Source organism: Ambystoma mexicanum, chromosome 1q (genome assembly GCF_040938575.1).
Source record: "Ambystoma mexicanum isolate Mex_15411 chromosome 1q, UKY_AmexF1_1, whole genome shotgun sequence".
NCBI lineage: Eukaryota > Metazoa > Chordata > Amphibia > Caudata > Ambystomatidae > Ambystoma > Ambystoma mexicanum.
Genome location: NC_090922.1, coordinates 917,225,112 through 917,250,558, shown reverse-complemented (window position 1 = coordinate 917,250,558; position 25,447 = coordinate 917,225,112).

Below are 25,447 nucleotides of genomic sequence, written 5' to 3'. Positions count from 1 at the left end.
TATTACAGTTGGTATGTTTGTTTATTTATTGCAGTTGTAAAAGTGTCAAGAACCAAAGAGGGTGAGGGTGTGACACCCTCCCTGAACCACAGAAGCTGAATAGATCGACCCCTCCCATTGTGGTTGGCACAGGCTCTTGGATGTTAGAGTACATGTAACCACGTGGCAGCCAATGGGGGGAAGAGGGATTAGGGAAAGGTTGAAGATAGGTAGGGGGTGGTAGGAACACCGGAAAGAGGGTAAGGAAAATGTAATTTGGATGAGTATGGGGGAGTTTAGGGAAAAGAAACACAACATTTACTAACACTCCAGGCTCATACCTACCAGCTACCCTGCCTGTCATAAGTACCTAAACCATATCAGTAGCATTTTACATGAGCCTTTTCCCTACCTCCTGCAGTGTGGAGTTTCCACCATGTAAAATATAACATGCACATATTTTGCCTGAGCACATGACACAGAGCATAACAAATCATGAAGCCTGTAACCTCAACTTAGGACCATATGGAAGCACATAACATTAGCCTTTCTGTTAAATTGCACATTAAACAGAGAACGTTTTGCATTATATGTAACAAATATTGGCACAAATGCAAGCATATGACACACAAGGGGTGTTCCCCTTCATGAAATAACAAAACACATGGCCCGTTGGGCAAGCGAAAGCAAACTAGACTGGCAACGACATTAAAGGGAATCCCATATCTTCATGCAGTGCCGCTGAACTGAACATGGCACTTCAATGCGTAATGATAAGGTGTCTTTCCCCGTGATTCATTCACAGCATGTAATGTCCCCCAAACAATGTAAAAATACAATGCCTCTCCATTCCGAACATCTGTCTTAACCATGGAGCGCTGAATCAAGTTACCATCGCCCCTTTGCCCAAAGAGTTTGTCAGTGCGAGCTGCACAAAGTCAGGAAAATGCTCCACAAAACATATTCAACATCGCACCAACCACTCAACTGAGTGCTAGGGCCCCCGAGGGGCAACCCAGACATGAAGCAGTAGAGTGTTGCACCCACTAGACTGACTCCATGCTCACAGCCGTGGTCTGTGCTGAAGGTGCTTCAATCTTCCTCCAATGTCACTCTGCATGTTAGATTTTCTCACTCTAACTGCCGTGACCGCCCATGCTGGATAATCCTCAATAAGCAGCACCTAAGCATGGGCGACCACAAGACTAAATAGGCTGACACAATGATCATCAGCTGCTCATGGGCATGAAGCACACAGACTACAATCTTCCTAAAGGCTGCTGGCAATTGTAGTTCTCCCAGAAAACTGACCATAAATGTGTACTGCATGCCTCTTTCTGCCCCACCCCAATTCCTGACAGTACTTCCTCTCTCAGGGCTCTTCCCAGGGCCTGGTTTCTCTGGATTTCACAAATGAAATTGGCACACCAATCTGGGTGTATGAACATCACTTGCTGGCTCCCATGAACAGTCCTCAGGCCTATAACCACACCAACTGATCCTTCTCCTTGAGTCCAAAATCTGCTTCACCTCATATTCAGCTTGCCTGTCCTTCATAATCACTGGAGGTCTTTATGTACGTTTACCAGGCGCTGTGGGTTTAAGCAGAGAGACATGTAATACGGGGTGTATCTTGAAATTTGTAGGTAAATGTAATATAACAGCCACTGAAGCGACACACTGCAATATATCATAGGGACCAATACATCTAGGTGCAAATTTATGTGGTCCTACTAGAAGCAAATTATGTGTTGATAAACATACTTGTTTCCCCACCTTCTATTTTGGGGCTTCCTGGCATTTCTTGTCTGCTTGCTTTTTATAGACCACTTAAGCCTGTTCCAAATTGTATTGTGCCTTCCGCCTATTGTCTAGAAGCAACTGATTTCTTTCCTATAGTACAGGAATTTGTTCCACCTCTGGTAAACTCTCAGGTAGCATATTCTGCTCATGCCCATACAGACATTCAGTTGGGGCCATACCCTACGACGCATGTTTAGTATTCTTGTACATAAAATCTGCTAACCACAAGGCTTGTACCAATGACTCTATTCCATCCCCCAAGTAACAGCGTAAATACTGTTCCACTGTCTGTTTGAATCTCTCAGTCTGCCCATCTGTCTGGGGATGATAGCTTGTAGACAGCACAGAATGGATCCTCAACAAGCGTCAGAAGGCACGCCAAAACTTGGAAGTCAATTGAAGCCCCCTGTCTAACACAATACTTTGAGGAAGTCCGTGCAAGCTCACGATATGCTGTAAAAATAACTCAGCCTGTTGTCCCGCACCAACTATACCAATACATGGCACAAAGTGAACCTGTTTAGATATATAATCCACCACCACCCAAATTGTGTCATATTGATCATCGGAAGGAAGATCAGTAATAAAACCCATCAAAATGTGTGTCCAGGCCTTTTCTGGAGTTGTAAAGGCTGAAGCAACCTCACCTTCCTAGAATGGTCTGCCTTGTTACGAACACACGTTTCACATCTCTGAATGTACTCAATGGTATCTTTCTTAAAGATAGGCCACCAAAAATACTTTTCTAGCATGATTTGCATTTTCTTGCTTTCTAAATGTCTTGCTAGTGGGGAGTTATGGCACCAATACAGGGCTTTCCTTTGTAATTCATGAGTGGATAAAAACAATTTCCCTGAATAATAAGAAGGACTGTCTCTAATGGTTTTCAATGGGTCCCCCACTCTCCATTTCAACCCTTCCCGTTTCATACCTTTTACTTGTTCCAGCAGTTTCTCAGTAATGGCCCCTACCACCTTCTCAGAGGGAATGATTGCCTTAACTTCCGTTACCACATTCTATAGATTTTGTTGCCTTGTCAGAGCATCAACCTTCCCATTTTTTGTTTCCAGGTTGGAAAGACACCAAAAAAAAATTTAACTAATTGAAATATTGTGACCACCGTTATTGCTGTGGACTAACAGTTTGGGCTGTTTTAAAGTACTGCACATTTTTATGGTCTGTCACCTCCACCACCTGATACCTTTCTCCCAACAAGTAATGTCTTCATCGAGAAAGGCAGCCCTGATTGCTAACAACTCTGTATCTGAAATTGAATAACTCTGCTTGCAGCTGGTAAATTTGCAAGAATAGAAAGCCACTGGATGCCAGATCCCCTCATCATCTTTCTGCGACAATACTTCCCTCACTGCCACATTAGATGCATTTGTCTCCACTTGAAAAGGCATCCCCGGGTCGGGATGTCTCAAAACTGGGCCGAAGTAAAAGCTCCCTTTAACTCTTGAAAAATTCTTTCCGCTTCTTTATTCCAACTGAAACTTGTGGCCTTTCTCAAGAACTTAGTTATATGGGCAACAATCTGGGAAAAATTAGAAATAAACCTTTGGTAAAAGTTGGCAAACCTCAGGAAGGATTGGATATCATTTATACATTGAGGAGCGGGCCACTCTGTGACTGCCTGCACTTTTGTCCTGTCCATAACAATCCCTGCGGGGGGTCAGAATGAACCCCAAAGACTTGACCTGTGTAGTGTGAAATGCACATTTATCTAGTTTTACATACAAATGGTATTCCTGCAATTTTTTCAACACCGCTCTCACATGTTCTGCATGGTGTTCTCTTGAAGATGAATAAATCAGAATATCATCAATATACACGAGGGCAAACACATCAAGGAACTCACCCAACACCTCCTGCATGAAGTATTGGAAAGCAGCCAGAGCATTACATAATCCGAAGGGCATAACTAAAAATTCAAACAGCCCAAACTTTGTCTGAAATCTGTTTTCCATTAATCCCCTTCTTTCACCCGTATCAAATGATAGTCACCTCTCAAATCCAGTTTGGGATATGCCACCGCTGCCTTGACTTGGTCTAATAATACAGAAAATACCATCAATGGATACATATTCTTCACTGTCACCTTATTAAATGTCCGTTAATACAAATCCTGAGTGTTCCTTCCTTCTTGGGCACAAATAATAAGGTTGAGGATACTGGTGAAGGGGAATGCCTAATAAAAACCTTTTCCAGCATCTCGTCCAAATACTCTCTCAAGTTTTGATTCTCTGCCTCAGTCAAAACATATATCCTGCTACAGGGCAACTTAGCCCCACGGTCCAAATCAATCACACAATCATGGGGCTGATGAGGGGGCAACTTCTCACCCCACACTTGTCAAATACTCCTGCAAACTCAGTGTACTGAGACGGAATCCCTCTCCCCACTTCTCCAACCACCTGTGGTAATTGTACTCTGTCCGTCAAAAACATTGCAGGACCTATTTCTCCCTCCATATCCTCCCACACTGCTGTGCCTCAAAGAACACTTCCTGAGTGTCCCAATCAATCCGTGGGTTCTGCTAAACTAACCATGGCATTCCTAAAACGAGACCAAATTGTGGAGCCGCTATCAAATCAAACACAATTTCCTCAGCATGCCCTGAGCCACACCTCATCTGTAAGGGTTGTGTTTGATGTTGAATAGGACCAGAAGTTATTGGCAACCCATCCACTGATTACACTCCCTCCACCTGTTGCTTGTCCTGCAGTGGCAACCCCAATTGTTCAGCCAAACTGATATCAATACAATAATAGCACCAGAGTCTATCATCGCTGACACCACCTGCTTAGTTAATGCACAGATAAACGTCACCAAAATGTACAAATGTGAATTCTTGTATCCAACTGTATCTGCTACCCAACCTGGGAACTTTCCTTCAGACGGGCCTGACACCCGAGTTCCCCCCAAGTCCAAATATAATGTCCCGGTTGCCCGCAATACAGGCACAAATTATTGGTCTTGCACAATTCCTTCTCCGCTACCAACAAGGGCCCTGTTGCACTCCCAATTTGCATAGGTTCTCCTTCTCCACTCCTGCTTCATCCGCCCTTATCCAATCTTACAAAGGGCAACCCTTCCGGTTTGGGCTCCACTTATGCAATTGCATCCTTCAACTCTTCCCTCAAACCTTGCTAAAACAGCAACGTCTGTTTGTTTTCTGGCCAATCTGTCTCAATTACCAGTCTATTGAACTGGGCCACGTATGACCACAAGTCGCATGTTCCCTGCCTTAACGCCAATGGTTCTTTGTCCTGTGACAAATACACCTCCCGTCGATCAAATAACCTTCCAAACTCTGCCAGAAAACCCTCCCAATTATACAGCAATAGGTCATCCTTCTGAACCAAGGGCAGAGCCCATGCCACAGCATCCCCGGTCAAATATGAAATTACAAATGCCGTCCTGGCCTAAATGGTTTCAAAGGCAGCAGGTTTCCATAGGAAGTGTAATCTACATTGTGTCAAAAAGATCATATATTTCAGAGGATCTCCTGCAAAACATTCTGGTGCCGCCAAGGGTACACTGCTTGGTGGTTGCACAATAATGGTAGAGGACCTACCTGCCTTTACTATGCCTGAGTGGCCGGCAGCGGCTGTCTCCAAGGTTGTACCTTGTGCCACCAACCCCTGAACCTGGACTTTCAAAGTGCTAGATTCCTGTTTTGCATGTGCTAATTCCAACTGAATATCCTGCAAAGCCTTTAGCACATCAACTAAAAGGGGAGGATACGACTCCATTGGGCCTGGGTGGTTCAAATACCCCAAAATCGAAGGCGGCTTATTCTGTCAAGAACCGAAAAAGGTGAAGGTTCAACACCCTCCCACGAACCACAGAAGCCGAATAGATCAACCCCTCCCACCGTGGTTAGCACGGGCTCCTGGTTATTAGAGTTATTAGAGTACAGGTAACAACATGGCAGCCAATGGGGGGAAGAGGGATTAGGGAGAGGTTGTGGATAGGTAGGGGGTAGTAGGAACACAGCAAAGAGGATAAGGAAAACGTAATTTGTATGGGAATGGGGGAGTTTAGGAAAAAGAAACACGTAACTTTTACTAACACTCCTGACTCATACCTACAAGCTACCCTGCCTGTCATAAGAACCTAAATCCTATCTGTAGCATTCTACATGAACCTTTTCCCTACCTCCTGCAGTGTGGAGTTTCCACCATGTAACATATAACATGCACGTATTTTGCCTGAGCACATGACACAGAGCATAACAAAACAGGAAGCCTGCCACCTCAAATCAGGACCACATGGAAGCACACAACATTAGCCTTTCTGTTAATTTGTACATTAAACAGATAATTTTTTGCATCATATGTTACACATATTGGCACAAGAGTGTGACCTGTTTGTTACAGTTGGTATCCTACCTGACCGTATATGGATTTACATATGGCTTTATATAAATCCAAAATTCACAAATATAGTGTACAACAGAAATATGAATATTAGTATAAATTTTATTTAACTATATAACATTAAATTATGAACTATATGCAATGACAATGAACAGCATTGTATTGCTCTGTGGGTATGATTGTCTGGTTATTTTATGTATGGCTAATTACATATTTGACATACATCACATCCTTTGTCTATCAATGGTACTTGAGCTTACAGTTTTATTTCATTGGTAATACAGCAGAATTCCATATGGAGCATGCCTCATGCATCTAATAAAATGGGCTTTTACACAAAATTTCGTAGAGATTTTGATAGTTAGGAAACCGGGACAGAAAAGTATATGTCAAATATCCTACTTTTACTGACATGATGTGCAATTTTTCCATCTCTACTGATGGAGATGGAACTTCTGTTTAGAATTTATCGTGTGAGTCTCGGGGACAGAAATTGAATTGATTAGATTGTTTATTTGTATAGCGCCTATACACAATGTGTTTCAAAGCACTTCCAGGAGGGAGGGAATATGGGAGAAATACAGTTACATTCTTACAAGTCCTTGAAACAGTAGATAATGTAAAAAATAACTATCATAATCAGCCTGGCGACATTTCAGATAGTGCAAGTGCAAATAACAAATAAGGGAGGAGGGGGAGGGAGGAGAATGAGACAAACAAGCAGTTACATTACTATGCCTGATGGCAGCTGTAGTGCCAGGAAGTAACAAGAGGAGGGGAAGCGGGGAGGGTATGGACGGAGGGGGAAGGAGAAGAACCAAACAAGGTCTGACGACGATACAGAAAAGTGCTGGAGGGGGAGGTGGGAGGAGAGATAAGGAGGGAACGGGGGAGGGACAAAGAAGTTGTTATCACAGGTCACGATAACAACTTCTGATAGATAGAGTAATGATAGAGTAAGTGCTAATGAACAATAGTAGGTAGGGGAAAGGGGAAGTGGAAGAGAAGACAGGCGGCTACAATATCAATGCATGATGGCAATCCGGTAATGCCGGAATAAAACACAAGGCAGGGAGGGGTGGGGAGGAGGAGAGGGCAGGAGGTTGAGAAAGACAGGAGGCTACGATTGTTATGCCTGACGGCAATTGAGGTAGTGCCAGAATTTAACACAAGGAGGGGAGGGTAGGTGGGGAGGAGCAGAGGGCAGGAGGCTGTGAAAGACAGGGAGCTATGATTACTATGCCTAACAGCAATTGAGGTAGTGCCGGAATTTGGCACGAGGAGGGGAGGAGGAGAGTTCAGGAGGATGAGAAAGACAGGTGGCTACGATTACTATGCCTGAGGGCAAATGAGGTAGTGCCGGAATTAACAAGGGGAGGGGGAAGGGAGAGGAGAAGGGAAAAGGTTGAAGGGGGAGGACAAAAGGGCAACCAGCATATTGGGCCAGATGACCTATGTAGAGAAGTGCTGGAGGGGAGGGGTAGGAGAAGAGCAGGAAGAAAGGGGGGGGCACAGACAGGAAGCTACCATACAGATCAGAGGGTAAGTATGATACGCAGAGTGCTATCGAACAGAGAGATGGAGCAGGGGGAACAACATCAATCAAGGGGGGCAGAGGAGACACACACACATAGCGGGGGGTAGAGGGGACACACACACCATAGCAGGGGCAGAGGGGACACACACCATAGCGGGGGAAGAGGGGACACACACATCATAGTGGGGGGCAGAGGACACACACACACCATAGTGGGGGGCACACACAGCATAGTGGGAGGCAGAGGGGACACACACCATAGCGGGGGTAGAGGGGACACACACCGTAGCAGGGGGTAGAGGGGACACACACACCATAGCAGGGGGTAGAGGGGACACACACACCATAGCAGGGAACATCATGCTTTGATACAAATTATTTTTCAATTAGGTATTTGGCTGTCAATTTTAAGAAAAATTATTCCGTGCCAACGTGCGCCTCAAGGAAAAGCTAGGCATTACCCCAGTGTCACTGATGTTTGTAGGAAGTGAGGTTTAGCCTGCAGAGATGTTCCCAACATCGTTGTAGCACTCAGGCAGAGGAGAAATGAATCAGAATCCGTGGTGGGGCGCATTGTGGGCCATAGTTCATGATGGCGGTCTCCCGCCTCCAGGTTGCTCCTATTGGCTTAAGGGCCAAATAGCAACCAATGGAAAGGGGGGAGCCGAGCCAGGCCAAGGCAGCAAGGCAGGGAAAAATGATGCGGCCATGTTGGGAAGGCCAACACACAACAATGAGGCAGAGTGCAGGTAGATTGCAAAGTGGCAGAAAGTCGTAATAAGTAAATAAACACCAAGCGCAGCACCTCCGGTGGGAACATCATGCTTTGACATAAATTATTCTTCAATTAGGTGGTCAGCAGTCAATTTTGAGAAAAATTTTTCCGCAACAACGTGCACATCAAGGAAAAGCAAGGGCTTACCCCAGTGTCAGTGATGTTTGCAGGAAGCAAGGTTTAGCCTGCAAAGATGTCCCCAACGTCGTCGTAGCACTCAGGCAGAGGATAAAGAAGATGTACACCTTCTACTGTAATCTACTTAAGAGAAAACTATGTGAACGTTTACCTTTTGATCAGACTTCCAATGCATACAGGATAAGACTAGTGACATGTAGTCAGATTGCATTAATGGGGAAAAAGTGATTAATTCCTTCTGCAATTTTGAAAGTGATGTAGCTGGGGTATGGATTTTTGAATGGGGAAACAAGATGATGTAAGTTGTTATTTTGTAAATTGAGACATACAAAGGAAAAGATGCATAGTATAAAGAGCATGTCAGGTTCTGCCTTTTAGATAGAAAACCAGATTTCACTACAATGGACAGTCTTTTGAAGAGCCTGCAATCCATTGGCCCTCATTAGGACCCAGGCGTTAAGGGGTTTACGGCGCCGTAAACAACGCCGACCCTTAACGCCTGATTCCAAGGTCCCTTTGCTGGATGGTGATTTTAACGCCTGCTTTTTGCAGGCGTTAAAACCCATGCCGCAAAGGGACCTTGGTGCTAATTACGCCACCGTAATTTACGGTGGCGTAATTAGTGCCTTTCCCCATTCCCATTATGCCCTATGGGATAAAAATGGGAATGGGGAAGGGTAAAATGGGAAATGGGGATTTACCACCCCACTCACCTTGGAATGGGGCGGTAAATCCGCCAACCACCATGGCATAAACATAGTTTACGCCATGGTGGTAAGGGTACGACCCAGGCGGTAACTTACCGCCTGGGTCGTAATGAGGCCCATTGACTCTCTGATTACTGCCCCTCTATTCAGGATATGAGCACACCCATTAGTGCGAGGCAGAGTGACTGTGGATTGCGGTGGACAGAGCAGTCTGTCAACTCTTAACTCTTTCAAGTTTTTTTTCTCATCCATTCAAAAGTTCAGTGCACGGCGGAGTCAAGGTGGAGTGCGAGGCAGAGTGATTGTGTGACCATGTGCAAGGGTGCACGATCCGGTCAGAGTCAGCCTGCCTGCCTCGAGCGCCTCAAGCGCCTCCTGCATGTCGCCACATGCAGCTGACTGCCTTGGAAAACAGGCCGCGTGCCACGGAACGCCACGGAATGCAAAAACAGGAGGAAAAGCAGGAGGAGTGCCCGGGGCACCGCGTAGTGAGATAATGAACACTGAAGAGCAAGCCCCCACCGGCTGCAACAGGGTGAGTTAGGTCGTCGAGAGTGAGCATGAGCAAATAACCTGGGAAAGGGAGGGAGTCCTAAATTGCACAATATGGCAAAACAGCAAAGAAAATGAAAACGGTTTGGACAAACACGTTTTACTGGTCAACATAGAGGGCTTAGAAGGGAGCGCTAAACACAGTCTGGGGCACCTGCATCATCATGGCTCACAAGAGACACAGCAGAGATGGCACGAGTAAGTGCCTCTTTGTCCCCCACCGCTGCTAAATGCTGAAGTGGTAATAATGGCAAGCACTGCCCAATATATAGACATGGAAGCAGCAAGGGAGGCAGCCACGAATGTTGCCCCAACTCCTAAATCAAAATCAAACATACCTTGCGCATGATGATTTGCTTGGCAACATAAAGCCAACTGTGCATGCTGAACACCACAATGAGGAAAGTGGCCTCGCTGGCCACACTGGTGGACACCCTGAGAACAGGAGGGACCTGGTAGCTCACAAAAAATCCCAGAGGGGGCAAGCAGACTCAACAGCCATACCGGCAGCCACCCGGAGAACAACAGTGACCCGGTAGCCAATGGAAAAACCACAACCTCAACCCCAGTGATTATGCAGATTCAAACCAAGGAGCAAACACAAGGAGAGAAGAACATGGATGATACTATAGGGGAAGAGACACTTACTCCAAGACCTCGAAGAACACCAAACTGACCAGGAAGTACTTCCAAAAGGGAGGAAAACATCACCCTCCCACACAAGTAGAACAACATCAAGGCAGCAGGGACAAAATCCTAGTATGGCACTTTGGAAAAAGCCATTTTTAGAAACAAACACATGGGCCTTTTGGAGCCCAGACAACAGCTGTATACCTTATTCTCAGTCAATGAGATCAACGGGAAACAAACCAGCTTCTAAGGCCAGTAAAGGCAAACCTGGAAGTAAGGGCTTCAACTCTATGCCTTACTTGGGTTCAAAGGATGTCAACCAACGTAATTAAAACTTGATGATGACCTGAAAGCTCTCAGATTCTTCTTCTGGCAACAACCTCCAGACAAGGGGGCTAACCTAGCAGAGAAGATGACAACAAAGGCGACAAACACCATCATCAATCAAACCATAAACTCGGCACAGAGTGAAGTCTCTGACCAACTAATGTTGGAAACTTTGCTGGTCATGGAGATTGCCGAGAACCATAACCAGAGAAAATGACGGGATACCTCACAAGGCAAAGACAGCTGGGCGAATTTGGCGGAAACAACAACTGAACTGCCCATTGTCCAACAAAACGAAGAGCTGAACAATAGGTCAGGGAGAGGCTGTGACCAACCATTCCTGACAGGACATTGTAGTTCAGAAAACACCTTACCTAAACTGCGGGGAGCTCGGGAGATACCGATGACAGAGACCCCCTAAGGGGAAAAAAACACTGGAGCCATTATAGCCACCAGGGATAAACAACACACCAATGGCTCAAACACCACAAAGCGACACAGTGAGCAAGGCATTATCTCAAAAAACCATGGACAAAGCCAGTTCAGAGAGACAGACTTTTTGGTTATTTCAACTCTAACAACAGTATTAGCCCCATTTATGAAGCTCTATGAGCAAATGGGGGCTCAGCTGAAAGATCAGACCACCATGCTAGTAATGCTCTAATCCAAAATGGTGTACGTGGAGGGATTTGTAATAGGGATCCAAAAAAACATGGATAACAGCTCAGCTAAAGTTACAAACCTACTTCACACTATCCTCAACACCATCTTAACAAGGGATACGAAGAGAGAGAGCAAATAGATAGAGGAAGCACATTGAAAAAAATAGGGTCTAGGAGAGTAAAGGAACGAAAACATGACTAGGCACAAGGTGGGGTGAGGGACAGTGAGAAGAAAAAGAGACTAGGAACGCAGAGAGCGAGTGTGGGAATAGAAAGAAAGCACAAGAGAGATAGGGAGGAGAGAGATTATGCAGTGATTTAAAGAGTAAACATAGAAAGTTAAATTTAAGAAGCATGTGAAAGGGGTGCCCGTGTAAGGATGAAAGAGCAGTAGAAATAGCATCACATGCGGACAGAGAAAACAGGAAACAAATAGAAAAATTATAGATAGAGTGGTGATAAGTGGGAAGCAGGAAGACCAATGATCAGAGGCGAACAGTACAAACAGGTGAGAGAAAATCATGGAAGAAATTAGGAGCTTAGTACCATTAAAGGTAAGAAAAGGACAAGCTTTGTGAATATTATAGAAGTCAGCCCGAAAAGGATTGGATGGCTGACAAGAAGGAGGAAATAGTAGCACGGATCTGGGAGGAAAAGGTGCAAAAGGAGAGAAATATGTGTGTCATCAGCAAAAGGGTGATAAAGGCCAAATAAAGAGATGGCAGCAGCAAGAGGTTGGTTATATAGTGAAAAGAGAAGAGGACAAAGTACACAGGCTTGCGGGATAATGTGTGAGAGAGAGTGGGAAGGGAATGTATCACCAGCCCAGGAGACAGAACCAAGAGAGAATCAGATTATTAAAACCCAGAGAGGACAGAGAAGTCAGAAGGAGAGCGTGGTCAACATTATCAAAAGCTGAAGATAGATCAAGGTGAATACGAAGACAAGACTGTTTATCATACCATGCAGAAATAAGAAAGAAGCAGAAAGTAAGGCAGTTTCAGTGGAGTCATGGGGGTGAAAAACCAGATTGAAGTGAGGGAGTAGAGAATTAGAAGAGATACATGTTTAAATATGAGAATAAGCCACATGTTCAAGAAGTTTATAGAGATAAGGAAGAAGGGAAATTGTGCAGAAACTAGAGGGAAGAGAAGGATCGAGAGAGGATTTTTTAAGATGAGGAAGTGTAGATGTGTTTTAAATAGAGAAGGGAAAACAGCATTCATGAGATAGGAGCTAAACAGGACAGACATATAATGAAGAAGGAAACAATAGACTTTAAGAATAAGCACAGCGAGAAGAGGATAGCAAGGGGCTGATATAGGATAAGTTTCAGCCATCAAGACAGCTATGTTGAAATCAGAATGAGGTGTGAAGGTGGAAACTGAAGCCACCACCAAGGGAGGTGGAAGAGAGGGTTGTACAGGCTTTGCCATATTTTTTTTGAAGAAGGAAAAGCCTGGAAGAGATATACTGAGCCAAATCTTATGTTGAGAGAGAAGAAGAGAGACCAAGGTCGGGAAAAGGTGGAGAAAGGAAATGAGAAAGGAATTGAAAAAGATGCTGTGGCTAAGATGCATAGAATGAAGTCGAGTACTGTGATTTTTTGTCACCAAGAAGAGTAGAGTCAATTGCAAAGTGCATAGAGAAAAGTGCAGCAGAATCAGAGTTGTAAAGACGGCCTGGGGAGTCCCTAAGATTACACAGATGATCTGGTTTTAGAACAAGCCAAACAAAATAACCGATGTAGATAAAGGGCAACCCAAAACCAAGCTTTATTGACAACAAAATAAAGCAGAGACAGCATACAAACATATAGGTCTTGAAGCTCTCAATGTGCCTTTCAAAAACAGCATCTGTTAAATTGATATTTTGTCATAATTAGCATCACACAATATCAAAACCAATGGGGTGAGGGGATTGGTTAAGACGATTGACTACATATACATTTGATAAGGGTTAATCCTCTGATTGGGTAACAACAATCTAATGGCTCCTCCTGAGTCCACCTCTACATTGATAACAGCAAAACAGTAAAAAGACATAATCTCAACAATACTCTATTTGTTGGCCTAATAGCGACTGGGTGACCTAGCATTGGGGGTTTTGATTGGTTGGCTTTGTAGCAACCACCCTTGGGCAATTGACAGGTTGTCAATAAATGAGCCAGACAGGAGTAGGGGGGAGAGGCCCATGGACTGCTTTCCTTTCAATTAAAGAAGATACCACCCCTTATTCCCATGAGCCAGAGTAATATCTTTGTTGTTAGCTTTCTGTGGCATCTCATGTCTTGGAATATGTGTGAGGAGTGAAGCAAGTGTCCTATCTGTTTCGTTACTAATAAATAGACATTGTTCTTCAATTATGGATCACGTGTTTAGACCATGTTTTGAATTATTGTACCCAGCATTTATTCAGATTTTAGCTAATATTTGTGAAAGTGTTATAGTTCTTTTTACCACTAGAGACACTCTTGAGTTATTCATTATGAGGTCTTCTTGGGTGTATGATTCGCTCACACCTGGCTCACAATGGTAGGTTGTGCTCTTCCAAAATTTTAATTAGACAAGGAGTATTCTTATGTCCTGGGAACTGTTGTCTCATGCTTCTTCTGCAGTGTTCAAATCCTCCCTAATTTCTCAGTATCCTTGGCTTGGGTTGCTAGCTACCATCTGAGCTCTGCACAGATGTGTATTTCTGTGGTTTAACCATCTTAAATTCTCGTGAAGTCTTGACCTCTTTTTATTAACTTGAAAGCGTGCTTTGGTTTCATTTAGGAAATTATGTGTACCCATTACTATTGCATTTCTATGGTACTGAGGTGTATTTGTGTGTTGTTCATGTTGCATTCAGTTTATATATTGCTTATACATTGCTTATGTTAATATTCTTCATGTCTTTCTGGGTGCCATGTTAATATTTTTCAAGTATAAACGCATATTTGGGGTTTCTTCATGGTGTCATCCAGGCCTGAATGATAACATCTGCCTGAATGATGCCATGACTGAGCTCCTTATCACAGGATCCCTGTACCGACTCAAACACTTGGACGGGGTCTTCGCTTCTTCATCTATCGATGGAAACATCACTTCTGTATGCAGCCATGTGAAAACCCTGGTAGAGTAACTAGACTCTCCATGCAAAAAAGTGCTGTCCCTTGCCTTTTAAGCAGCCCACTCCACCAAACTCATTAACCCCAGTAGAAAATGTCTCTTCAGACAACTGCCTTATGCTTACTGAAGGTGAGAGGCCCCCCAAAAATACAGTTAATTCTTCAAAATGAAGTCAATCAAGACACATCCCAGGAGGGAATGCGACCAGGGCCCTCATTACAACCCTGGCGTTGGACCATGTTGCTAATAGAACCATGGTCCATGCCGGTAACTTACCGACTCCGCCATGGCGGAATGGGGAATTACCGCCCCATTCCGAGGCTGGCGGGCGGTAATTCCCCATGCCGCCATGGCCCTTCCCCATTCCCATTTTTCCATAGGGCTCAATGGGAATGGGGAAGGCGCTAAGTACGGTGCAGCAAATTGCGGCACCGTACTTAGCACCAAGGTCCCTTTGCGGGTTGGTTTTTAACACCTGCAAAAAGCAGGCGTTAAAATCGCCAACCCGCAAAGGGACCTCATAATCAGGCGTTAAGGGGTTAACAGTGCTGCCACCTTGTACGGCGCCGTTAACCCCTTAACGCCAGGGTTGTAATGAGGGCCCAAGACCAAGTGCTGGGTGTAAGAAAAGGCTTTATCTAAAATAGGGCGAGCAGAATCTACTCTGATCGAGCCGAGAGCGCTCTGCAGAAAACATGTTACATATTATTTTTATACAGCTTTATCATCATTAAACAGGGGGAAGGCCTAAGGGGCACATGAACAATTTGGATTGGTCACTAGGGACAAACGCCTATACGTGCCATAGGGTTGAAGGGTTGTGGTTGGCTCAGGAGCATGTGGTGTAGCAATGATGCTTCTTGGGTCAATCGGTCATCTGGGCTTATCGAACTGGTAGGCGGGATCGGCTCCTGTGGTTCTGTTTCTTTGTTAAATAACCATTTCACATTTACCCTTGTGGCCACACATTCCCATTCATTCACTACCATAATCTGCTTGTCCAGCGAGCTCAAAGACCTGTAAGCTTAGACACTTAGGAAGAACATTTTTCAAGTGCAGGTTAATTTATCTTTGGGCATAGGTCAAAGTACAACCATTAAATGCAGCGCTTGATCTATTAAGACAATTCAAAATATACTGGCTAAAGAGGTGAGGCTTTTGAGGTCACTGTGTGATCTGGGATGTCAATCTGATAAACAAAAGAGGGCTCTAAATCTAAGGTTGGGATTACACTTTAAAAATAGGTCACAAAAAGGCACATACCATCATGGGCATACATCACATTGTGGGGGTTAATGGTCAGTTGTTTAAACATCATTAAATATTTGCTGATCCACTTTGACACCATGAAGGGTGGAGGAGACTCGAAACACCTTTGCGGTATAGTTCTGCATTGCACGAAGAGACAGGGCCTCGGGAAATAGGTTTTACATAAGAGATTTTACACATGGCCTATTTCATTTCATTCTGGTTACATTTGTTTAAAGTGTGCTATACTTTCTATCTAGTTAAATATTCTCGTGGTTACATGACACATTATGAAAGAAGTAGGTGTATGATGAGTTTATTGTCCATACTATTTTAAGCAGGTCATGGTTCAAGTTCTGCGCATGCGGCCTTAACGCATATTGTTGTAGTACAACCATTCGGGTCAGAGCGATTGGTTGCGGTATTCATTTTACACAATATCATTCATATTGTTACATTTGAACTAAAAAACTAGGTAGCTTTATGCTGGCGTGTACAGTGTTATGTTGGTTATGCATTTCGTTATGGCAGTCCATTTCTATTAGCACTATCATATCGTACGTTAATATACATCACACTTTTATAATTGAATTCTAACAGTAGGACTTTTAGTTACATGCACATTCTATGGTATGTTGACATGCGTATTGCTGTACTGCAATCCTTGCATTGTTTCACATAAGATAAAAACTGCCCATGAGCAGCCTTTGCTGATTGCATGTAGAAAGACACTTTGGCCCTCCTTTCCTTGAGGCGCGAACAATCAAACATACTATAAACATAGCCGCTTCTAGCTGGTTGACCCTGTCTTAGGGAATATGGGGATGGATTCTTTATGGCCAGGGTGTGTTGGGTGTGGGGCAGGTCTATAGAGATGAATGACTTCTGTGCTGGCCCCTGTGCTGGTGTTGGGCCGTGTCAGGGTCGATGAAGTAAGATGGAAGACAGAAGATACCGTGTAAAGTTAGTTGCATTCTCGCAGCTAGTCTCTCATGAGAACCAGACAACTGCGAAGATGACAGAGGGGAGGAAGTGGGTGGAGTAGCTTACTCGCTGTTCACGCCTGGCTGGGAGAGCTGCAGGCCTGCGATTTGATTTCAAAATGGTCCTGCCATTACAAAAGGGAGTCTGTCACTCACAAAATGGAGGCTCGTCCAGTTCTGGTATTATGTTGTCATAAGGGGGGTCACAATTCGGGGGTATTCCCGCATGGGTGCTACTGGGCCGGGGCCCTGGACCCACAGCAGCCACCACTGGGCCTACCCAGGAAGTGTGAAGAATGGAGGGGGGGCTTCCAAGACCCTCTCCTCCCGCACATTCCCCCCTTTCCTTACTTAAGTAACGAATATTGTAACTGCCCCAACCTCTTACGCTCTTCTTCCTCAGCTACTGCTTCATCTCATGCTGGTTTTCCCTTCATTGGCATCCATCCTCTGCCTGCTGCTCTAAGGCTTCCCCCCTCATAGCATACTTGTCCACGGTGCAAGTCATAAAAATACACCCTCCATTGCCCTCCAGATCCACCCATACTTCCTTGTACCATTGTAACTCTCTGGTCTCCTTAAAGGTTGTGTGATATAGATTATCCACTCTATGCCCCATATTGTATATAGCAGTCATCCGGTATTTGGGCTCCAAACTATCTCCTGTTTGCACTTCTGCCTCCTGTTTAATCTGCACCACTCCATTTGCACGGCCCATTGTTACCATCATCATCACAAGCAAAAAGACGATGAGTGGTATGAGGAGCTTCACTGTTATCCCAAGCCATGATGGTACCCAAGAAAAAAGATTGTCGAACCAGGTGCTAGACTGGGCTCCTCTTTCGTCCTTTATATATTCCCCGAGGTCATGTACCGCTGCTATCACGTGTGAGAGTGAACCGTTCTCTGCATCTGCAGAAGGTGTGAAAGTGCAACATGTGCTCCCGATTGTTTGGCAAACACCTCCATCCATTGCTGTTAACAGGTCTAGCACATACCTGTTCTGCATGGTCATGAGTCGCAATGCTCTTAGTTCCACTTTGATGACATTGAACCCTTCTTCAGTGTCGATGGCCAGCTGGAGGAGTTCCCACCTCGTTATTTGGAGACATTTTGCATTAGCTCTCGTCTGGATACTGGGAACGAGGGACGCGAAAAATGTCTCAACAGAGCTGAACAACCGGAATCGATCTGGGATCTGTGCCAGGAGCTCTGATGATTTGGCTGAGATATAGTTTGATGATCGTTTTTTCCTCCTTATTGTGCTCTGGGAGGCTTCATCATCCATTGTGTACACGGGAACCTCTTTAGGCGGCGTTGGGGAAAGTTTGTTTGGCACCGCCACTTGTGTGCTCCCACCTTGGATGTGGCTTTCTGGAATCACCATCAGCATGGAATGCAGCATTGCCAGAGAGCGTGTGCCCCTCCATGATTGCGGGAGGTGCAGGTATGCCATGTTGCCGCAAACCCAGTATGTGTCCATCATTGCTGCCGTACCTTTCTTCATGTCAGGTATTATGAGAGTTTTGCTGCAGTTTTTGTTTTCTCCCATGTTCTTTTTACCCTCCCCATGGAAGCAGAGTTCATAAGAAATATTCTTTTGTAGGGTGAAGGGTTTTTCGATGGCAGTAACCCAAGTGAGCTTCATTATATGTTCAGTCCATATGGGAGCGCATGTTCTCTGTACCCATGAGAGTTTTTCTTCAGACAACCCTCGCAGCGCTTCTGCTTTGCACAATATTTCTTCATTCTGCCACTTTTTGTCTGAGTGCAACGTCCCTTTTATCACCAAAAAAGGCTCCATTACACAGAAGTAACAAGTTTGCTCATTCTGCAATGGTTCAAATGAAACCATGTGTGCTTGAAAAGTATTTTTGATTCGACACAGCGCGAGATGTAGGAGACATTGAGCCTCTGCAAATCGGATTTCTTGTGGCAGCAATACCTTGAGGGTACCTGAGGCATGAGGTATAAGTGAGCAAACATAACAACTCTCATTTGTTGTCTGTTTTGCTGTGCTGCTCATGTCAGCATACCATTTGTTTGTCTGGTGTGGGTGCTGAGGATCATCAACTTTATCTAAGCTGAATTTATAATGCTCTTCCCAATTTTCCTGTTGTGTTCCCCCTTTTTCCTCCTAGGTCCATCTCCTCTATTCTCTGGGGCCTGTCTGCCAATCTCTTTTCCCTCCCACTCTGTATTCAGGTTATAGTAGCTAATAGCCATGTGTTTATTATCACTGTTCCCTTTGCTGATGGTTATTTTGTCTGATGACCTAGTTTCTGAGACTGGCATTGTGGTTGGGTATGGGTGATTTTGTACCCACATGATTTCTGAAGGTGTTCTGTCATTCATTGTGTACACACTAAAGTCAGATTCATTCTCATATGGGGGCTTTTGTGTGGCCTGTCTCATGGTAACATTTGTAATATTGTATTCATTCCCATTGCTCCCATGGGCCCATATTAGCTTAACACCATCCCAAATTAAATGCGCTCCTTTCTTTATTGTTTTTATGCCCACACCCCCCTGGCTCACATTGATTGAAATATATGTAATTGTCCAATACAAGAACAGGACAAATAATGTTGAAAAGAATACTACTGCACCCATAAACAGCACACACTCATATGAACTAGGATACACATGTCTTCTTTGTCTATCCGTATCTACACTATTATTTGTTGCTGCTCGGGCTTTTTCCATGCACATTGTAGCTCCTAATAAACGAAATACAAGCATTTGTTAATCATGCATATTAATCTTTCATTATTTACACTGTTTACTCGTATGTCATTTCAGTTTTTTACTTGCTGTTTGTTTCTCGGTATGAGTAAATATTTTTCCATCTCTTCCTTCCCCCCCTACACCTTGAGTCTGGGGGAGAGGAACCAAAGGAGGCAATTTCACTGTCAGTTCAAAATCAGCAACGAAAAAACATGAGTCATACATATATATATATGTTATATATATAATAATAATAAATAATAATTAGGCTTTTAGATTGTGCCATTTGTTTTCATGTTATCCTGTCGCACTTGTTACAATTATTCATAAATATCATTCATCCTTTTAGATACTCTTGTTTAACTGTTTGTTTTACCCCTGTTCTGTGCCTGCAATTCATCCCTATATTCCTGCTCTTTCACTTTCTATGTTTGTGCACTTTGCTAATTTCAGTTGTCTTCATAATCTGCGCAATCTGTACTCCCATGAGCCTTGCGAACATCTGTCAAGTGCACCCAATACCTTAGGCCCTGCACCTTTACTGTTTTCGGCGTGCAGTATATTACCTTGTATGGACCATAGAACCTTGGTCCGTTCCACCTTCGCACAAAACTCCACACATATACCATGTCATCTGTCACCAACTGGCAGTCTGGGCTATCTGTGGCCGGGGTGGTTGTATCAGTGGCATACTCCTGTGTAAATTGTGGCGCTATTTGTTTAGCTATGGCTCGTGCTGCTCTTGTCAGGTTTCTAAGATACTCATGGAATTCTTCTCCTAGGACTGTGGCACTCTCATGGGGTGACAGGTGGTGGTCCTTGCTGGGCTGATTCCTCATCTCAAAAAGTGCCTTGGGTAAACAATATACCCAGTTCTTCTTGAGTGTATGGCACAATTTTGACAATCTACTCTTGAGCAATCCATTCATTTTTTCAACAACTCTGTTCGATAGCAGATGATAAATCGTACAGAGCTTATGAGTTATACCTAGCATTGCATTAATGTTCGTGAACATGTCATTTACAAAGTGTGTCCCGTTGTCGGAATGTATGACATCACAAATGCCCCAGCGGGGAAACACTTCCCTGACCAGGAACTTGGAGGCACACAATGCATCTGGATGAGCGCAGGGGCCTGTCTCCACCCACCAGGAAAATAATACATACTACAACAATCAGGTATCTGGCCCCATTACACCGCTCTCCCATGTCTGCATAATCTATATGCAGTTCTCTGAATGGGCCTTCAGGCTTTGGCAATGTTCCTCTAAGTGTTTGCAATGTCATCTCAGAGTTGTATGCTTGGCATGTAATACATTCTATTATTAGCTTTGTCACATGCTCTTGTAGTGCTGGGGTGAACCAATCTTCCTGTATGTCTGCGATAATATGCTGCTTTGCATTGTGGGCTGGGAAATGCAGTTGCTGGAATGCTACCTCTAGTAATTTTGCAGGCATCACTACCTTACCAGTGTTATTTTGTCTCCATAATAGATCAGTGGATGACTGGCTACACCCTTTTTTCACCCATCTCTCCTTCTCCTCACTGGGTGCATCTTGCTGAAGTTCAATATTTTGAGAGATTGGCAAAGAGTTGAACCCTTCAGGCTGTTCGTCCTCCACTATTTTCTGTAGTATGTACTCACCTGTCCTGTTTTTTGGTAAATAGGAGGCTTTCTTGGTGTCAGCATCCGCTGCCGCATTCCCCAATGAGATGACATCATCACCTCATGTGTGGGCCTGACATTTCACAACTGCTACAAGTGTAGACTCTTTTAGTGTGTCAGTTAATTCCCCTAATAGTGTCGCAAGCTGGACTGGGGACCCGTCTGCCCTTCGAAATAATCTCCTACCCCATCTTGCTAATTTTCCATGTACTGTTTTTGCCATATAGGCAGAGTCGGTGTAGATAGTGACTGCGCACCCTTTTGCTGTGTGCAATGATTCTATGAGCGCCACTAGTTCTGCTGCTTGGGCTGAAAAGTGCAGTGGCAGTCTTTTCTGTACAATCACTTCAAATTCTCCATCCTCTACCTGAACTACTGCTGCCCCCATGTCTTTCTTTCCTGTGTCACAATCTATGGAGGCTGGCCCATCAATGAAATACATTTCTATATCTGGCAGTGCATTTTCATGTGCCGTGGGTGTGTCACTATCATCACCTGTGTATGTGGCACAGTCATGTTTCTGCATGTCTTCTATTGTGCATGCTTCTGTGATGAATGTGGCAGGGTTTACACTTTTGCACCGAACGATATGAATGTTTGCGCGAGATATGATCAACTCATATGCTGTAGCCCTTTGGGTAGTTAGTGTGCTCTTCGATCTTTCCAGGATAGCAAAAAGAGAGTGTCCCACATATAACGTGACAGAACATCCGATCACGATTGTGGAACTATGTTTGATTGCAAACGTGGCGGCTGCAAGAGCCTGTTCGCAAGCAAAATGTCCTTGCATTACTGCATATAGTGTTCCATTGTAAAATGACAGAGGCTTGTGACCCAGGGAGGTTTTTTGTGTAAGCACAGCTGTCACGAGTGAGCCATTGTAATGTGAGAACAAATACAACTTGTGCTCATAATTGGGGGTTGCTAAAAATGGAGCAGTGGATATCAGTTCTTTGAGTGTGCCAAATGTTGTGTGCATTTCTTGTGTCCACTGTAATTTGGTGTTTTCTCGCTGCGCTTCTTTGAGTGCTTGTAATAGAGGTTTTGTGTATGCTGCATGGTCTAGCATCCAGGCTCGGCAGTAATTACACATGCCAAGGAATTTCTGCTTCTCTTTCACTGTGTTAGGTTCTTTTACTGCTCTTATGGCTGCTGCTCTATCTCGTATTATTCTATTGCCATCTTTGGATATCAACTGACCTAAATATAACACCTCTGTCAAACAGTATTGCAGCTTCTATCCATCTACCTTGTACCTCTTCTGTGCTAGGTGTGTTAGCAGGGTTATGGAATCCTCTCTGCACTCCGTTTCATCTTTACCGCAAACCAACAAATCATCCACGTACTGAATTATTGGACTCGTGTGTATGTTTCCAAGATCTTTGTGCAATATTCTGTTAAAAATACTGGGACTCTTGCAGTACCCCTGGGGCAATCTACAGTGCTCATATATTTTTCCCCCTAGCGTGAATGCTGTTAGGTACCAAGAACCTGGGTCGAGTGGAATTGAAAAGAAGGCATTTTTCAGATCCACTACTGTGAAATGGGCGGCTTCTGTTGGGATGCTGCATAATACTGAGGCAGGATTTGGAACATGAGGGAGCTTCTTCTGTACTACGTCATTGAGGGGGCGTAGGTCCTGGATCATTCTCCACACCCCTCCCTTTGCTTTCTTGATTGGGTACATGCACGTGTTGCAGGGCGAGTTGGATGGCACTATTATTACCTGTATCATCAATGCACATATTGTGTCTTTTATGCCCTCTTCAGCTTCCCTAGAAATGGGGTATTGTTTTACCGGGGGTAGAATAGCTCCGGGCTTGAGCTTTATCTTTACAGGTGTCACTTCATGCAGCAACCCTACATCATGTGGACCCGTGGTCCACAACTGCTGCGGTACTCGGGACAGATCTTCCTCAAAATATGCTGGTGGTGCTTTAACGACTGCAACGAGAGGCAGTGGCACCTCTCTCCTTTGAATCATTACATCACAGGGGATTGCAATCTCCATCACTATTTCCCCATCATCTTCTGTGTCACTAAAAAGTTCCTCATCTCTTAAATCCCGCAGGGCCATATTGGCATCAATGCACAGCACTGTTCTCCACTGGCATCCCTGCATGTCCATTGCATTAATGCTATCCTTTGTGACGACACCTGTACAGCATGTATATCTAAGGATACTATTGAGCCTGGCACTAATTCTGGGTCTGCGATGGGGGGGAGAAATGAATTCTGAAGGCACCCTTCATATTTTATTTTTCAGTTCTGGCACCACTCTCGCTGTTATTCTCAACCCTTGTATGAACATATCTGGATTTACAGGTATGCCACATGTTTGCGGGAAGTTGCTTGAGTGTGTATGGCTTACATGATGCCTGGTGTGGAGCACACTATTTCCCTGTCTGTGAAGGATATAGTCATTTTAAGCTTGCTGAGAAGGTCCCTTCCCAGGAAATTAATGGGCGATTCTTTGTAACACAGCAGGGGTGCCAATACAGTTTTTCCCCCCACTGTTATGTCTAGCTCTTCAGTGTATGGAACCTCGTCGACCGCTCCAGAGAATCCTTGCATTTCCAAAGTCCGATTAGAGAGCGAGAACCTGCCCTCCTTGAGGCATGATTTTTCTGCTCCCGAATCCACCATAAAAATGAATGGTTTTATTTCCTATTGCCGCCCCTACCAGTGGTTCCTTTGCTGCGTCAAGGGTCGTCGACAGAACGGGACACGCAAGCGTTCTCTGTGGGCTGACTTTTCTGAATGCCATGGGAGTTCAGTATCAAAAATATTTCCTGTTACCATTGCTGTCCCTCTACATGGTGTAGGTGCTCCATTTGCAGTGGTGGTGTAGGGGTTACTGTGAGCGGGGCATTACGTTCATGAAACTGGGGGTGCTGAGATGTGTTTTGTGGGGGCATCTGGTGCTCATTCATGTACCTACCGTTGGGCTCACTCTCTCTCCTATTACCGTCCATTGGTAACCCATAAGGGATCCCGGGATGGGGGCGTCCATTCTGTTGTTCGATTGGGTACAAATTTGTGGGCCTGCTCCAACATTCTCTCATGAAATGTCCCCACCTTCCGCAATTCCAACACTGTCCTTACACTCCTCCTTGTGGCTCTCCATACCCGGCACCCCCTTCTCTTGGCCCCCTGAATCCTCCTCTGTTGCCCGCCCGCCTCTCAATGGCCATTGCGGTCCCTCATATTGATTTTCCCCTGGCCATGAGTCCTGGCTATTACCTGTCCAGTTCGCTGCCATTTGCACTGGTATTCCTATTTGCCTGTCGTCCTCCTCCCTCTCCCTTCCTGCCGTGCTGGTTGCTGCTGCTGCACTAACCTTCAATAGTTTGCTTTGTACTAATTTAGCCTCGTCTGCCAACCGCCTCTGAGCTATCTCCTTTTCTTGATCCTTTTGCAGTGGTGCACTATTATGCTTTGAATTTCAGGCCATCCCTTGGCTTCTATCCCAGCAATTTTATCAAGGGCCTTCTGTACTTCTTTTAGGAGTCCTCCCTTTATAATAAAATAAAACAGGGAAATTGATTGGTCCCAGGCCGTACGCGTTTCCACTCTCCACATGTTGTGCACCCAGAGAATGAAGGACATCGTATCTTCCTCATCTCCCATTGTGCACTACATAACTGACTGTAAATCTGGAGTGTCTGGAAAAGTTTCTCTCAGGGCATCCCACACTCGTGCTCGTACTGTGTTGAAGGAGGCCCCATCGTGGCGGTCACAATCTAGTGTTATTCTGGGGAACCCCGCCTTCACCCAAACCCTATTTGCCTTGTCTCCCACTGCAGATACCAGCAGACTTTTGACATCCCCCACTGCCAAGGGCACTCCTGCTGTATGTTTCTCAAATGCGTATATCCACTTACTGGTACCTCCGGATAGTGGGGGTAACTGTTTAAGCAAGTTGGCATTGTCCATTTGTGCCCAAGGGATATAGTTGGCCCTTCCCACCCACCTGTGTATCAATGGTAGCTGCAGAGTCTTTCCCCCCTTGTTAGTACTTACCTTCTTCCCTTTCTTTCCTATTACCGCCATGTGTCCTGTTCTGTTCTTCACCCTCCCTCTCCATTCTCCCATGGGGGACAATCCCTCCCCTAGCAAAGCCCCTCCTGTGGCAACTCCTAATCTCCTTTCTTCTTCTTCCTGTTTGTCTATGTCACACCAATATTCTTCCTCCATATCTGATGCTACCCTTC